General features: G+C 46.3%; 1 non-coding gene across 1 annotated transcript; it reads right to left on the reverse strand.

Moving 5' to 3' along the window:
• Positions 1–2,953: 2,953 nt before the first annotated feature.
• Positions 2,954–3,036, reverse strand: trnal-uaa (transfer RNA leucine (anticodon UAA)). Its single transcript has one exon. It is a non-coding gene; the product is annotated as a tRNA-Leu (tRNA).
• Positions 3,037–16,615: the final 13,579 nt, after the last annotated feature.

Here is a 16,615-nt window from a genome sequence, read left to right on the forward strand (position 1 = left end):
GCTTTGTGGAAAGATTGGATAGGCTGGAGTTATTTTCTTTGGAACAGAGGCGGCGGAGGGGAGACTTAATTGAGGTACATAAAATTATGTGGGGCCGAGCTAGAGTGGATAGGAAGCACCTATTTCAGTTAGCAGAGAGGTCAATAACAAGGATGCATAGATTTAAAGTTGTTGGTAGAAGGATTAGAGGGGAGTTCCGGAGAACTTTGTTCACCCAAAGGGTGATGGTGGTCTGGAACTCACTACATGAAATGGTGGTAGAGGCAGAAACACTCACCATATTTGAAATGTACGTGGATATGCACTTGATGTGCCATAATCTGCACTTGTGTAGGGCGATTTTTACTTTCCACATATCAGCCCAAGCCTGAATGTTGTCCAGGTGTTGCTGCATGCAGTCCAGGATTGCTTCATTATCTGATGAGATGAGAATGGAACTGAACACTGTGCAATCATGGCTGAACTTCCACACTTCTGATCTTCTGATAGAGGGAAGGTCATTGATGAAGCAGGTGAAGATTACCTCCTGCAGTGGTGGCCCGGTGCTGATATGATTGGCCTCCAACAACCACAAGCATCTTTCTTTATGCTAGGTATGTCTCCAGCAGTGGCGGTTCCCCCCACCCCCCGCCCGTCCCCCCACAGATTCCATTGTCTTCAATTTTACTCGGGCTCCTTGATAAAACAAAACTTGGTCTAAAGCTGTTTTGATGCTAAGAGCATCTCACCTTTAGAAGTCAGCTCCTTTGTCCATGTTAGGATCAAGGCTGTAATGAGGTCTGGACTCTAGTGGTCCTGTGGGGACTCAAACTGAGCATTGGTGAGCAATTTGGACGTCCCAAAGTCGTGAAAGGTGCTATAGGAGTGCAAGTTCTCTTTTTTACTATTTAAAAACTACTAACACTTGCGTGATGTTTATTTATAGGTGAAGATGTCCATCTAGCTGAAACCTTAACCCTACCTTCCTCTCCCCACAGACCCTGCCAGGGTGTCGCATCATGGCCCGTTTATAAATGTTGATATTAAATAAATGGTTCCTTCTATAGTCATTAATGACTTAGAAAACACAATAGAGAGCCATATATCCACGTTTGCCGATGATGCAAAGGTTGGTGGTATGGTAAGTCGTGTAGGCAGCAGCATATAATAACAAAGATATATTGATAGATTAAGTGAATGGGCGAAACAGTGGCTGGTGGATTTCAAAGCAGGTAAGTATGTCGTCTTTCATTTTAGACCAAAAAAGTAGATCAGAGAATTAATTACATGGTGTACAGTTTGGAACAGTGGAGTTCCAAAGGGATTTCGGGTTCATGTACACAGACCACTAAAATGTAGCAGTCAGGTACAGAAATAATTATAAAAATCTCATAGCATGTTAAGCTTTATAACGAGGGGCTAGAATATAAAGGAGAGGAAGTTATTCGACAGCTATACAGAGATCTGGTTAGACCGCATCTGGATTTCTGTGTACAGTTCTGGGCATCGCCTGTTAAAAAGGATAGATTGACCTTGGATGAAGTGAAGTGCACATTCACCAGATCGTTACCAGCGCTCCAAGGGTTAAAATATGAGCAGAGATTACATAAACTGGGCTTGTACTTCCTGCAATATAGAAGGTTGTGGGGATTTGATTGACGTTTTTAAGATTTAGAAACAAGTTGATAAGGTAGATAGAGAGAAACCTTTTTTGCCGTTGTTGCAGGAGTCTCGGACAAGGGGACATAATCATAAAATCAGAGGCAGGCCTGTTGTAGGTGTTTTGTGGACCAAGTGATATGCAAGTTCGACGCTAACACCATCCCCGGAAAAGATGACAGACTCAGAGTTATGGTTCAAAACGGTCTTTACTCACAGGCCTGTGGAGAACCTTTCAGATCGCTGTCTAAATCCGATTCCACCGATATCTCAGCAACGTTCACAATTGTACAAAAATCAAACCCCTGCCCTATGGGCGGGTGCAAAGCTTATCAGCATATACACATTTATTGCTAAATGGCAATTATAAACCGTGACATTTAATCCTTCCTGCCACCTATAAATGCACAGGCCTATTATCGCTGACTGTGGCCTCATTTTAATCTATTGCTTTACAACCGTCCGTTTGTCTCTGGTCAGGTGGTTTGCTCGTTACATGTTTTCTTAAGATAACAGTCCTCGTTCAATTTCTGCAAAGCACAGATTCTGACCTTCTCTCGGGTTACTTCTGCAAAGCAAGCACATTCTGATTAGTCCCACCATACTTTGATGTAATGGAACCCTGTTGTGAGTTTATAACAAACGAATTCTTAGGTGTGTTATCTCGTATGTGTTGTCTCACCTGGCCGAACAGACATCCTCCCTAATCTTCCCACGAGTTGCTCTGCAGTTTAATTTCTCAGCATTCGAAGTCATTTAACCATGTTTTTAAAGCTTAGCTGGGTAAATGCAATATACAGGCCCATATATCATTTAACTCAGGGTATGGATGAACTCATTATCTCCACCTTGTACATTGGTGCTACATTATACATACCCTGACCTACAAAACTAAAGTATAATAGTAATTTGGTTACTTCAAGGCCATTCAGGAAAGAAGTTAGCAAACATTTCTTCACGCGAAGATTGGTAGCAGTGTCGAACTCTCTCTCACAAAATAGCAGTATATGCCAGCTCAACTAATAATTTAAATCTGAGATGGGTAGGTTTTTGCTAGACATGCGTTAAAATGATTTGGAGCCAACGCTGATGGAAGGAGTTAAGGCACAGCTCAGACAGGAATTCAGTGAATGGTGAACAGGCTCAAGGTGCTGAATGGCCTCCTGTTCCCATGTTCAGAACACCAATTGTAAATGAAGAAACGCTGTCTTGAAGGGTGAATTATAAATATGGCACAATCCCTTGCAGAGATCATAAGCGTTTTCAAACCAAAAATATTATTACTTTTTATGTTCAATTCCATTGCCTGAGCATCTACCAGGAGTGGGGTTCGAACCCACGCGGACAAACGCCCATTGGATCTTAAGTCCAACGCCTTAACCACTCGGCCATCCTGGTGATACGAGTTTCTCTGTGCAGTGCTTGAAAATTCGACAAATTCCTTGCAGACTCGAAATTTAGTTTTCAGGTTAGAGCAAACTACATATTAAAATAAACTGAAAGTGTGAGAGGATAAAGAGTTTTTCTAAAACTGCGGATGGTGAAAAGCTGAACTGCTAAAGCACAGCAGCTGGGCAAAGAACGCATTGAGCTGAACGTTCGTAACTAGGCAAGAAATCCCTCGGCTTTTAGCCCACAGAACATGTAACCCTCCCCTCAACACCAAACACCTTTTAAGTAAAAATGTTAAAATGCACGTCAAACACCCAGGATTTATAACTCGATTCCTTCAACCACTCGGCCATGCTGGTGATATAAACAGCAATGCACAGTTGTACACAATTCAACAAATTCCTTTCACATCAAAATACAAATCCATTGATAATGCCATTGAATTGAGTGCTGCTGTGGAAAAATATAACATCAGTTACTCTCCAGTTTCCTGCTTTTCACTATGGGCATCTATTCCCTCTACACCTCCAGCAGGATGGCTTCTTCCCTGAATGGAGACCAACACAATCCCTGTCACTAGCACCCTCCTCCACCTGGCTGAACTTGTATTGAACATACATTGAACTACTTCTCCTTTGAAACCACTCACATCAACCAAATAAGCCCAGCTGCTTCCACAGCTAACTTGACGACACTTCCTCCCACCTTGATTCTTATTTCTTATTCTGTTTCTCTTCTGATGATGCCACCTTCCGATATGTTTTACTTTTCCCTCAACCGAGGAATCGCCTCCACCACGGTGGACAGGACCCTCGACCGTGCCCGTTCTATTTCCCTCACTTCGGCTCTCACCCATTCCCCTCCCTCCCAGAAGCACGATAGGGGTCCCCTTGTGCGTACCTTTCACCCCACCAGCCTCCACATTCAACGGATCATCCTCCGCCATTTCCACCACCTCCAGCGTGATCCCACCACCAAACACATCTTTCCCATGATCCCCCTTCAGCATTCGGAGGAGACCATTCCCTCTGCGACACTCTGGTCCACTCATCTCTCACCCACCACCCCTTTCCCTTCCCACAGCACCTGCCTGTGCAAGCGCAGGAGATGCAAAACCGGCCATTTTACCTCTTCCCTTCTCATTGTCCAGGGACCCAAACACACCTTCCAGGTGAAACCACGATTTACCTGTACTTTTTGCAATTTAGTAAACTATATTCGCCGCAGACTCCACTACGCTGCGGAGACCACACATAGATTAGGTGATCACTTTGCGGAACTCCTCAATTCAGTCTGCAAGCATGAACCTGAGCTTCTCTTCGCTGGCCATTTTAATTCCCCGCCCAACTCTCACTCTGACCTCTCTCTCCTCGGCTTCCTACACTGTTCTAATGAACCTCATTGGAAGCTCGAGTAACAGCACCTCATCTTTCGAATAGGAACTTTACAGCCTTCACATTCTAAACACTGCTCCCATTTTTTTTGGACAGTCGCTTTTGGTAATGATTCTGCTTTTCCCTTTTACACTTCATCTAGGCGCATATTTTTTCTTTACGTGGCTCATTCCCATCCCCTTTCCCTTTTGTCATGTAATCACTCCTGCCTTCCACCCTCTCAGAGGCCTTTCATTTTGTTCTTTCCTCCCCGCCCCCTTTCCCTGCTCACATCTCAAACTTTTCCCAGTTCGGATGAAATGTTATCGACCTGAAACATTAACTCTGTTTCTCTGTCCACTAATGCTGCCTGACCTGCTGAGTGTGTACAGCAATTTCAGTTTGCTTTTCAGATTTCCAGCATCCGCAGTATTTCACTGTAGAAAAAGTAACATCAGTGCTTTGGATATGAAGCTGTGTTATCAAGCGGTAATGCGGCAGTCCTGTGAAGCGAAAAGTGCGGGTTCAACCCCTGTCCGTGTCTTCATAAAAGTTGTTGACCTCCTGTTGTTCCGAGCAGCCCATCATGATGTCGGATTGTAATAATTAAGCAGGTCTGCCAACCCGTGAGTTTCAAGATCCATTAAATGTTCCACAGTCCATTGATTTTCCCAATCCTTTGCTAAATGTCTTTATCTGAAGTCACCTGCTCAAGAACATTACTATTTGTATCCCACAGGACTAAATAAACCGCACCGAGGCAGAGGATTGAGCATCCTAGAGTGACACAGAGCTGAAGGAGGCTATTCGGCCCATCAGATCTGTGCCCGATTTGTGAAAGATCTGTTCAATTAGAGTCACTACCCTGCACTTCCACAGAGCCCTGCAAATTTTTCCCCGTCAAGTATTTTTCCAATTCACTTTTGAAAGTTACCATTGAATCTGCTTCGATCTCCCATGTTGATATAATAATGCAAACCTAAGTGAAAGGGTGCTGGAATAGTTGGACCAGTGAATCATGTTAAAGCATTCTAACATAAATCATCTTAAATCATTCAAACATTTCCCACCTTTAGACCCAGAATTTCATCAATCACTCTGAGCCAATTAACTTTCTTTCTGTCTTTACCGTTGATCTGCTTGGAGTTTGCAGTCGATTACTGTTACATTGATGTCAGCACTGCGAACATGTCCGCACGGCTCCAACGGTTCCTTTGGTCTTATTTGATTGGTTGATAATTATTCCTGAGTTCCCCCGCACTCCAGGCTTGGGAGAGCTCTCTGCTGACCCGGCTTCTTGTTTTTCCTCTTCAATTGTGTAAGGCTTTGTCTAAGCCATATGTAAAGGATGATGACCGGGTCCAGTGGACGGCATTGGAAAATAACTAACAGTTGTGAAATAATTCTGACCAACGGGTGTATCGAGATGTTATTGACCTGCTCCCAACGTGATTTCCTTCCCACCCCCTCTCTCTCTGTTAGCAGGTTTTCATTTTCCTGGTGTAGTTGGTGCAGGTGTTTCACTGAGATATCACTTCGTTCTATAATCTCTTTTAGTTTTAGTGTCGTGTGTGGGATGGTGGTGGGGCGTCCAGCGGATATTCAAATCCAATCAATATTTTGTCAGTGTCTGAGAGCATATCACCGTGCACTGTGGTGTTAGTAACATCATGCTTGGTCACTGGTATCAGGATCTCATGATCTATCTTGGTGACCTGGGTCGGTTCAAAGCAGAAAGAGGAGTGGGCGACTGGGCAGTTGAGGGGCGTAGTGACACAATATCGCCCCTGTGCGACACAACTAGCATTAGCTTATCTCTGGTGCCAGCTTGTTCCAGACATGGTGCAATTTGGTGTTTCTTTATTCCAAACAAAACCCCCATAGTGTTTCATTAACTTCTCCCAGGTGATATCGACACATCCATTGATTAAAGAACATCCTGCCATGTCTGCCGCTGTCCTTCATTCATTTATTTGCTCCAGGTACGGTGGGAAGGGATGATATTCATGATGCAATTTCTCCTCCAGTTTCCGAACTGATTCTACTGACCATACTTTTATGGATCCATGGGTCGCTTGTATTGTCAGGGCAGGAATGATCCCTCCCAGACCCTTAAGTTTAACATGGCATGGGTGAGACGTATCCCAGACACTGTCCAACCTCCTGAGTTCACTATGGAAAGCATGACGTCGACACCTTTCATTCTGCCAGCTGTTTATTGGGGATTAGTTTGTTCTTGATATCACCCAATCCCTGTTGTATGGGGGAAAGAAGGAATACACCATACATGCTACAAGTGTTAAGTATGTGTATTGTATTGAACAATTAACACAAAGACTTAAACGTATAACTCAAACAGGTCTTTACTGGTTGGAGGTAGGGACTATACTGAATACAAGATTACTGCACAGTGCTTATATACCGGTGTGATCACCCCCGGTATTACGTCTACAGCAGCCCGAGAAAGTAGTACATCTCTTAAGGTGGAACAGGCTTAAGCTCTCTTAAGGTGGAACAGGTTACATACACAACACTCCTCCCTTCTTAGCTTTATAGTCATCCCCCCATTTAACATAACGTAATAACATATATACATATATAACTTCATGTTTAACGTAACATATCACAGATTCAGTCTCTGCGGAAAACAGTTCACAGATTCAATCTCTGTGGTGTAGTCGGTTCACGTTACTCATTCAATAGTCCTTTCATGGATTTAACAGCTTGAACTTCCGAACTGATTTGGCTCCGTTCGGAGGGACCACGTGTGTGATCTGGTAGAGGTGATAATGGTTCAGATGGGTCATCTTCTGTTTTTACTTTTCCTTTTCTGCTTCTTGGAGACTCTCTGGGCTCCATTGTCAGCTGCCACAGCTGCCAGCTGCATGCGCAGTTCCTCCTTCTCTTCCTCCTGTTTCCGTCGTAGAGCCAGCTTCTCCCGATGTTCTGTAGACTTTTGGTGCTCCTCCATGATTTCTGCACTTTGGGAGTCGAAGTTACAAGCTGGGCAGGACAGGACATCGTAATATTCGGTGTCGTCCACCAGGTCATAGTAATATTCGGTGTCGTCCTGAGCTAGACCAGTGAGAGGGTCGTCTATTTCCTCCATACCCAGCTGGAAGTTAGCCAGCTCTTGTTCCAAATCCAGACATCTTTCCTGAAGAGACTTCTTCATGTGTACCTCTGCATCCAGCTTTTTCTGGGCTTTCAGCAAGTCGTTTACTAGTGACCTCATTTGTGATTTTAATACTTCAACTTCCTTTGGAGATTGATTGGTCGGACTATGCAATCCCTCTACCGGAGCAGCTGTTTCAGCGGTCTGTTGTTCTACATTGACGTGAGTCAGCGTACTTTTGGCATCCAATGGCTGCTCTGTTGCAGTCGTTTCAGTCTGTGTCGTCACATCAGCCATCTCAATGACTTTTGAGAGCTCCGAACCCTTTTCCTTTGAAGATCGCAGCTCGTGTTCAAGTTTTTCCCATTTCAGAGTCTTGTCCCTCAGCATATGAAGGAGTTGGCTGACCGTTAACTCTTCTGACACCAGATTATGGCACGCACCTTCAGAACCTGAATCAGCTTTGATTCGTTCGGCCTCCTCGCGCAGATGGTTGGTGTGCTCCTGCTCCATTTTCTCCATCAGTTGCTTCTGTTGCCTTTCCAGATTCTCCCACTCTGTAACAAAGAACATTTTTATTTCATTCATCTCTTGCTCAAAACGGCGAATCATTTGTTCTAATTGCTGTTGTAGTTTGAAATGGAGTTGAGTTCGAGCCCAGTGGCCCTCAAAAATGTGCATATCAGTAGACTTGACAGACTCAGAATTCTCTGTTAAACTATGTTGTTGTTCCTCAGTGGAATTCTGTGCTGAAACTTTGTCTTTTGCACATGGGTTTGTCTTACCATCATCAGTTCTAGAGTCTGGGCTGATTATCTGCACCGAGTTCTCACTCTTTATGGCTTTTAGCGAATGCCAGTCCATATTTATGTTTCTAAACCACTCCCGGCCTAGTAGTGGTGGACCTCCCTCCGGTAGCACATATAAGTCCATTATTTGACTTCCTTCGCCCTTGTTGGCCACTGCAACCTTTATTGTCCCGATGGGGTACACTCTCTGCCCCGTGTAGGTTGTCAATATAATCTCCGTATCCTGTAGGGGAATATGTTGGAATAACCTTCTGTAATCTTTCTTATTCATGACCGACAATGCCGATCCAGTGTCCAATTCCATTTTTACTTGGACCCCTTCTATCTGAAGAGTAACCCAAATTGTCTGGAGGTCTGCACCCTTACCAACGTTGAGTACCCTTAAGCTAGCCAGTTCAATACTGCTTAAGCCAGCCAGTTCATTACTGCTAGCGTCTGAATCGGACTCCTGTTCAGCCACCTTGTGTACCTTTGCGTATTTCCCTTGCGGTGACTTCTTGTTGCTGGTCTTCTTCCCTGACCTGCATACTCTAGCTATATGTCCAAGCTTACCACATGTTCTGCATTCTTGGTTTTTAAACCAACACTGGTTCTGATCATGCGTTGTCTTTCCACAACGATAACATTTAACAGAACTCACACCCAATTTGTGTGCACTGAGCTCCGGTGACCGTAGCTGCATTACTGCCGTGCCTCTCGCTGCGGCTTCGTGTGCTGCTGCCATAGTGACCGCCTTCTCAAGCGTCAGCTCATTCTCCTCGAGCAGTCGCTTTTGTGTATCCTGTTTAAATAAACCACACACAAATTTGTCTCGTAGTGCATCTGTCAGGCCCGCTCGAAACTGGCAATATTTCGCTAATTTACGCAATTCCAGCAAATATTCAGCATTGCTTTCATGCTGTAGCTGCCTTCTGTCGTAAAATTTAAATCGTTCCGCTAGCATCAGCGGCGTGGGGTTTAGATGATCTTTCAGGACAGTAACAATCTCATCGAACGTCTTATCCGCCGGTTCATCTGGTGATAACAGGTATTTCAATTGCCCGTATGTCTTCGCACCCATTAAATTTAATAATGTTAGTGCTTTATCAGCCTCACGAATTTTATTGGCCTTACACTAATTTTTAACTCGTTCAACATATATGGCCCAATCTTCGATGTCACTATCAAAGTTGCTAATATTCCCGTGTTTAGGCATTGTAGTACTTTATCAGATTTGCAATTTCTCAGATTTTTTTTTTTTTACTGCTATCCAAGATGGCGGCTTTCCGCTCTTGCCGTCGTCCTCCGCCCACAAAATGGCGGTTTTCCAGCGCTTGGCGGTCTTCACCCGTCCCCCGACGCCGTCTCCCTTCAGCCCCGAGTGCGGCCCTTATCTCCGCCGCGATCGATGGCCCGCGCTTTTCACCGCGGCTCTAGCGCCTTCAGTGTCTGCCGATGCTGCGCCTTTCAGCCCGAGTGCGGCCCTTATCAGGGATTTCGATCGATGGCCCGGCTGCGCCTCGCACTTGAAAGCGGCCCGGCCCTTATCAGTGCTTGCGATCGATGGCCCGGCTGCGCCCCTCACTTCAAAGCGGCCCGGCCCTTATCTGCCGATCGCTATCGCCCTGTACCTCTCTCTTCCCCAGTCCTGTCTTCTACTCCGGTTCACAAGCTGATGGAGGCTTCAGGGTCCTAATGCCTGTCGCTTCCAGTGGGGTGGTGAGTGGTGAGGTTTGAAACCTCTCTTCAACCGCCGTGGAATAACTGCCGCAGGGTAAGAACCTGACTCGTCGCCAGTGTTAAGTATGTGTATTGTATTGAACAATTAACACAAAGACTTAAACGTATAACTCAAACAGGTCTTTACTGGTTGGAGGTAGGGACTATACTGAATACAAGATTACTGCACAGTGCTTATATACCGGTGTGTTCACCCCCGGTATTACGTCTACAGCAGCCCGAGAAAGTAGTACATCTCTTAAGGTGGAACAGGCTTAAGCTCTCTTAAGGTGGAACAGGTTACATACACAACAACAAGCATCTCCCTTTGAGGCGTCACTTGAAGCCTAAGCATCCAGTTGGATGGTGCACTAATTCTGTCCTGCATTCTATGTTCATTGTTTCATCACTGAGAACAAAACCTGTCTAATCTCCCCTCCCTGGTCCTCGAACACCTGGGTCTCCTTTAGCAACGTTATTTTAAGCTGCAGTTGCATCTTTTCCTCACTTTCAGCCAAGGAATTAATGGTCATCTTATTGCACCTGGCAGTGCCCCACAGCTCAATACCCAACCACTGCTCCCACCACAGCTACAAAACCCAGCCATTGCCCCCCATCTCCAATACCCAACCATTGCCCCCGGCTCCAATACCCAACCACTGCTCCCCCCACAGCTACAATGCCCAACCATTGCCACCCAGCTCCAAAACCCAACCATTGCTCCCCCCACAGCTACAATGCCCAACCATTGCCCTCGGCTCCAATACCCAACCATTGCACCCCCACGACTACAATACCCAACCATTACCCCCCAGATCCAAAACAATACCACTGCTCCCACCACAGCTACAATACCCAAACATTGCCCCACGGCTCCAATACAAAATCGCTGCTCTCACCACAGCTAAAGTAACCAACCATTGCCCCACGGCTCCAAAACCCAACCACTGCTCCCTCCACAGCTACATTACCCAACCATTGCCCCCCGGCTACAGTACTCAACCATTGCCCCCCAGCTCCAAAGCCCAACCATTGCCCCCGGCTCCAATACATACACACTGCGCCCAGCATAGATACAATACTCAACCACTGCCCGCTGGATCCAATACCCAACCACTGCTCCCACCACAGCTACAATACTCAATCACTGCCCGCTGGATCCAATACCCAAACACTGCTCCCCCCACAGCTCCAATATCCAACCATTGCCCACGGCTCAAATACCCAACCATTGACCCCGGCTCCAATACCGAACCATTGCCACCAGCTCCAATACCCAACCATTGCCCCCGGCTCCAATACACAACCGTTGCTCCCGGCTCCAATGCTCAACCATTGTCCCTCGGCTTCAATACTCAACCATCCCCCCACTTCACCATCCATGCCCCCCGGCTCCAGTATACAAGCATTCAAACACTGCCCCCTGGTAACAATACCCAACCATTCACCCACTGCTCTACGGCTCCAGTAATCAAGCATTCACCCACTGCCCCCGGCTCCAGTACCCAAACCTTCGCACACTGCCCCCACAGCTCCATTACCCAGCCATTCACCCACTGCCCCCTCGGCTCCAATAGACAATCATGACCTCCGGATCCAATACCCAACCATTTATCCACTGCCCCCCGCCCCCGGCTCCAATACCCCACCATTCACCCACGGACCCCCGGCTCCAATACCCAACTATTCACCCACGGACCCACGACTCCAATACCCAACCATTCACCCACTGCCCCCGGCTCCAATACCCAACCATTCACCCACGGACCCCCGATTCCAATACCCAACCATTCACCCAAGGACCCCCGACTCCAATACCCAACCATTCACCCACTGCCCCCGGCTCCAATACCCAACCATTTACCCACTGACCCCCGGCTCCAATACCCAACCATTCACCCACGTACACCCGACTCCAATACCCAAATATTCACCCATGGACCCCAGACTCCAGTACCCAACTATTCACCCACGGCACTCCCCCCCGGCTCCAATACCCCACCATTCACCCACTGCCCCCCGGCTCAAATATCCAACCATTCACCCACGAAACCCCGACTCCAATACCCAACCATTCACCCACTGGCCCTCCGCTCCAATACCCAACTATTCATCCATTGCCCCCGGCTCCAATACCCCAAAATTCACCCATGGACCCCCGATTCCAATACCCAACCGTTCACCCACGGACCCCCGATTCCAATACCCAACCATTCACCCACGGACCCCCGATTCCAATACCTAACCGTTCACCCACGGACCCCCGATTCCAATGCCCAACCATTCACCCACGGACCCCCGGCTCCAATACCCAACCAGGTGTTGTAAGTATGTGGTTTTGCTTATAATTATTATGAGCTTAAAGTAAATGATTTTAGATACTTGCTTGTGATAAGTTCATGAATTGATTACAGTTTGTATTCTGGTAATTACTTGGAACCTCTTGTGGATTTTTAAGTAAAAGAAGGTTCACAGATTCATTGGGTTTTGTGTTGTCTGTTCCACGAGTCTGAACTCTATAAACTGTCAGACAATCAGAAAGTCTTACACATCACATCAGCATCAGTTCTCCAGCCACACGTAAACATGTCGTATCTTATTTCTCATATACACTCCAGGACGTGACACTGGGAGTAGTCCAGAGATTACTACCTTTTTCATCCTGCAGCTTGACTTCCTCCCTTGCTCTGGAAAATCTGTCTGTAGGACCACAGCCCGTTTCCTATCTTCGTCATTGGTTCCAACTTGGATCATGGCTGCTGGTTGTTCATCTGCCCCTCTCAAAATGTTATGCACCCTACTAGTGATGTCCATCACCCTGGCATCAGGGAGGCAACACACCCTGCGAGACTCACGATGACGGATGCTGTAACGTATATCTATCCCCCTGAATATCGAATCCCCAAGGACTACTGAATGTGTTCGTTTTGCTGCGCCCCCCTGTGCAGCCATTTGCCCCACGAAGCCGTTTAGCAGATTCACCCAACTCTCCCTTCACCAAGCTCTTTGCTCTGGGATGCAATCCCCCAGGGTGTCATCACCGTCACCGGTATCAGCACGGAAAACCGGGTTGAGAGTGCCAGATTCGCAGGTGATTCCTGCAGGGCCTGCCTCTTCCTAACCTGTCGGCTGGCCACCCACTTACTTCCCACCTGAACGCTCTGTCGCTGCCGGGTTACCACCTCCTGCAACTTTTCTGCATGGAATTGCCAGCCTCCCGAATGCCCAGCAGTTACGCCCACCGCTCCTCAGTCTCAGACCCCTGAGCTCGAGCAACTGGGGCTCTTCCTGCACACGTGGTTGTCCAGGACACAGGAAACTTTCTGGAGCTTCTAAATGCCACAAGAATTGCAGGCAACGGGTCTCAGCTGCCCCTTGATCTTGATTACAATTGGACATGTATTTGAAGGGAACTGATTTCCAGGGTTAAGAGTAAAACGATGGGGTTTGGGTTCAAATTTTACAGCTCTTTTAAAGAGCCGGCACTGGCACGACGGGCCGAATGGCCCCTTCAGTGCTGTAAACTTCTATGATTCTATTCTATTATTCTCTATATATATTAGTTTAGCACCCCTTACTCCTACTTATTATTTAATTAATGATGTACATCCGATTTTTATTTCATGCAATTCAGATTCCTTTAATGTTGCTATCCTGAACCTAGTTAATTTTAATTTTATCTCCAGATCTAATTAGTTAGACTATTTTTGTGTATTTACTGTTGTTCCTTGATGTAAATTACTGAGCAGCTCTTTCCCCCTCTGCACCGAAGTCCCACTCTCACCAACTTCCCATCACCACTCAGTTTAGCAGATTCCCCCGACGCTGTCTTCACCAAACTCTCTGCCCACGGCAGGTGGAAAACACCTCTCCATTGAAAACACATGATGTTCATATTATTGTATTATTATTCTATCAGCCCCGAGGTTTATTGTTTAAATATATCCGGAGATCCAAGCTCGTTCTGTTAAAGCAGAATGACAATGAGTGCAGTGGGAAATGTGAAGAAACAGCAGCAAATCCTTTCTGCTCACTGTACACACTGAAGGCAATTGTTGTTGAGCAGCAGCCGCGGTGGAATCCACAGTCCGACGGCCCCGCTTCATCTTAACAGTGCGCCCCATTTTATAAATAGTGTGAGGTAACTTTAAACACAATACATGACAATACATTCAGCTGCAATGTAGACTCACGCTGCCCTCTTCTGACTATTTTCTGATTTATAGTCAAAGTTTCCGTGAAATTAACGTAAGGTGGAAATACCGGCCAGGACACCGGGAGAATTATTTGGGATGGTTTTACGATGTTGAAGAATTACCCAACAGGTACCCGTCGAGTTCCTTCGTTCCTATATTTGGTTCAATCCATCATTCGCTGATTGGGTGTCTGGCAGGTCACTGATTCACCACTTCCTTTAATTTCCCCAATTGGCTTCCCCTTCTTCTCAGAGAGATTCTTTTGCTCAACAGGACACCTGCAATCTGTCGGTTCCAACAATCCGGAAGCTCCAGCTCCGTTTCGATACAATGAAGCGGGCCTTCAGGGAGGCCGGGTGTCAGCCGTGGCTCAGTTGATGACACCCTGAATCAGAAAGATATTGGTTCAGGTCTTGAGCTCTCCAGTGCCGCACTGAGGGAGTGCTGCACTGCCGGAGTTGCCGTGTTTTAGCTGAGACGTTAAACCCAAGCCCCGTCTGCCCTCTCAGGTGGGCGTAAATATCACATACGGCACTATTTCAAAAAAGAGCAGGGAAGTTACCCGGTGACCAGGTCAATATTTATCCCTCAATCCACTGATAACAACAGATTACCTGGTCATTATCACATTGCCGTTTGTGGGAGCTTGCAGTGCACAAATTGGCTGCCACGTTTCATAAGAACGTAAGAAAAAGGAGCAGAAGTAGGTCATAAAGCACATCGAGCCTGCTCCGCCATTCAATAAGATCATGTCTGAGCTTCTACCACAACTTCAGTTTCCCTCCCGATCTCCATATCCCTTGATTCACTTAGTGCCCAGATATCTATCGATCTCAGTCTTGAAGATGGTGATCGACTGAGCATCCACAGCCCTCTGGAGGTTCCCCACTCTCTGACCCCATTTACCTGCAGCTGATCCTCTTCCCCCTCTCTCTGACCCCATTTACCTGCTGCTGACCTCCTTCCCCCTCTCTCTGACCCATTTAACTGCTGCTAACCCTCTTCCCCCCTCTCTCTGACACATGTACCTGCTGCTGACCCTCTTCCCCCTCTCTCTGACCCCATTTACCTGCTGCTGACCCTCTTCCCCCCTCACTCTGACCACCTTTACCTGCTGCTGACCCTCTTCCCCCCTCTCTTTGATCCCATTTATCAGCTGCTGACCCTCTTCCCCCTCTATGTGACCCCATTTACATGCTGCTGACCCTCTTCCCCCCTCTGACCCAATTACCTGCTGCTGACCCTCTTCCCACAATTCACAATTCACAATTCAAATCGCTTTATTGGCATGATAAGTTACATCTTATGTTGCCAAAGCATCAAAATACATTTATGGTTGAGCACATAAACGCAGTTCTATTCATACAGTGTATAAACAGGTATATCCCTGAGTGTATAAATATACATTCGCATTGTTTATATATATTCTTTTCTTAGCTTACTGGTTGTCCCTCTGTTCATGGCAAGCTGTAACATAGTGTGCCGCCAGTGTTACACAGCTTCTCTCCTCTCCCAGTAGGAATGGGAGTTTTTGGTTGTCATTCAGATTTCTGAATTCACGGCATATTTGTGAGAATTTTTGGTAGAAATTCTCCCTGATGTCCTGATATTTTCCACAGGCTGTGAGGAAGTGCATCTCTGTCTCCACTACTCCCTGACTGCAGTGAGAGCATATCCTGTCTTCTCTTGGCAGCCTGGTCTGCCTGTGTCTGCCTTTTTCGATCGTTAGGCTATGTTCGCTAAGTCTGTACCTTGTCAAGGTTCTTCTCAGTTTGTTATCCTTTACCATGGTCAGGTAATCAGCTATGTTGTATTGTCTGTTTAGGGCCAAGTAGCAATTGAGTTTGCTTTGGGTTTTTGTTGTTTCTGCCCAATATGTTAGATATTTTTCCTTTTGCTTAGCGACGATTGTGTTGGGTCGAATTCTTTGTGTTACCCTGTCACTGTCCTGGGGCTGGTTATTGTTAGTATTGTTAGTAGTTACTTCACTGAGTCCCAGGGCTAGTTGACTGAGGGTATTCTTCTTTATGGTCAGCTCTTGGCATTTCAGGGCGTCGTAGTGATAGCATTGGGGGTTGCTCATTTGTAGGTGATTCTAAAATTTGGTGGCTCTTTTTTGGATAGTGATTATTAATGGATATTGGCCTAGTTCCGCCCTGCATGCATTGTTTACTGTTTTCCTTTGAGTCCGGAGGATACTTTTACAGAATTCTGCATGTATGATCTCAATTGGGTGTTTGTCCCATTTTGCGAATTCTTGTTGAGTTAGCGGTCCCCATACCTCACTGCCATAGAGTGCAATTGGTTCAATTACTGATTTGAAAATTTTGAGCTAAATGCTAATTGGGATTTCTATTTGGATTGATTTTTTGATGGCATAGAATGCCCTTCTTG

The sequence above is a fragment of the Somniosus microcephalus genome, unplaced genomic scaffold, assembly GCF_052327205.1.
Source record: "Somniosus microcephalus isolate GS21.2 unplaced genomic scaffold, FLI_Smic_1.0 unresolved_chr1, whole genome shotgun sequence".
NCBI lineage: Eukaryota > Metazoa > Chordata > Chondrichthyes > Squaliformes > Somniosidae > Somniosus > Somniosus microcephalus.